Here is an 845-nt window from a genome sequence, read left to right on the forward strand (position 1 = left end):
TGAGCTAATTCCCCACACCTTGCAAATAAAATTAATCAGAAAACCTCAGGGTTTCAAGTAGGGTCCGTTCCAACGACCATCCAAAGACTTCTGTGCAAAGCTTGATCGTTTCTCCTTCATTACGAGACAGAAACAAGGACGAGGTGGCCGAGTGGTTAAGGCGATGGACTGCTAATCCATTGTGCTCTACATGCGTGGGTTCGAATCCCATCCTCGTCGGAAGATTTAGGTTGTGAAGTGACATCAGAAACTTTGTCTTTGGTACTGGTCTACTATGTACAGTTGAAAAATGATCACACTGGCATCTATAAGCCTTGTCCAAGGCTAAGTTGCTTATTCTTTCAATTGTGCCATGTACTCTCATGACAGAGTAAAGAATCAAAATGCATTTTGGTACTTAGTAATGCACATAGACTGCAGAGGGAGACTTGAGTACTACACAAGATTCTTCATCCGTGATGGGACAGTTAAATGGCTGAGCTCTACAGACAAGAACATTCTGGAGAATGCGGGCATCGATCCCGCTACTTCTCGCATGCTAAGCGAGCGCTCTACCACTTGAGCTAATTCCCCACATAGGTCTTAGAGAAAGGATAAAAAAATCTCACGATTTTCAGGAAATTTTATTCAAAAGAACATCAAAGGAGCTCTATGGAAACCCTTGACCCGGTCTACACCAGATTGTGGTACTTGTCAAAATACTCGATCTTAAATGAAAAGTCCAATCTACCGTGACAATGACATTCTGGAGAATGCGGGTATCGATCCCGCTACTTCTCGCATGCAAAGCGAGCGCTCTACCACTTGAGCTAATTCCCCACACAAGTCCAAGAAAAAGGATACAA

The 845-nt window shown here is 43.4% G+C and overlaps 3 non-coding genes across 3 annotated transcripts; 1 reads left to right on the forward strand and 2 right to left on the reverse strand.

The window, feature by feature from the left end:
- Positions 1-137: 137 nt before the first annotated feature.
- trnas-gcu (transfer RNA serine (anticodon GCU)) lies at positions 138-219 on the forward strand. The gene has a single exon. It is a non-coding gene; the product is annotated as a tRNA-Ser (tRNA).
- Positions 220-500: 281 nt separating this feature from the next.
- On the reverse strand, positions 501-573 carry trnaa-agc (transfer RNA alanine (anticodon AGC)). The gene has a single exon. It is a non-coding gene; the product is annotated as a tRNA-Ala (tRNA).
- Positions 574-746: 173 nt separating this feature from the next.
- Positions 747-819, reverse strand: trnaa-ugc (transfer RNA alanine (anticodon UGC)). The gene has a single exon. It is a non-coding gene; the product is annotated as a tRNA-Ala (tRNA).
- Between the last annotated feature and the right edge of the window lie 26 nt (positions 820-845).

The sequence above is a fragment of the Poecilia latipinna genome, unplaced genomic scaffold (assembly GCF_001443285.1).
Source record: "Poecilia latipinna isolate Pla-1442-1.1 unplaced genomic scaffold, P_latipinna-1.0 Scaffold5872, whole genome shotgun sequence".
Classification (NCBI taxonomy): Eukaryota; Metazoa; Chordata; class Actinopteri; order Cyprinodontiformes; family Poeciliidae; genus Poecilia; species Poecilia latipinna.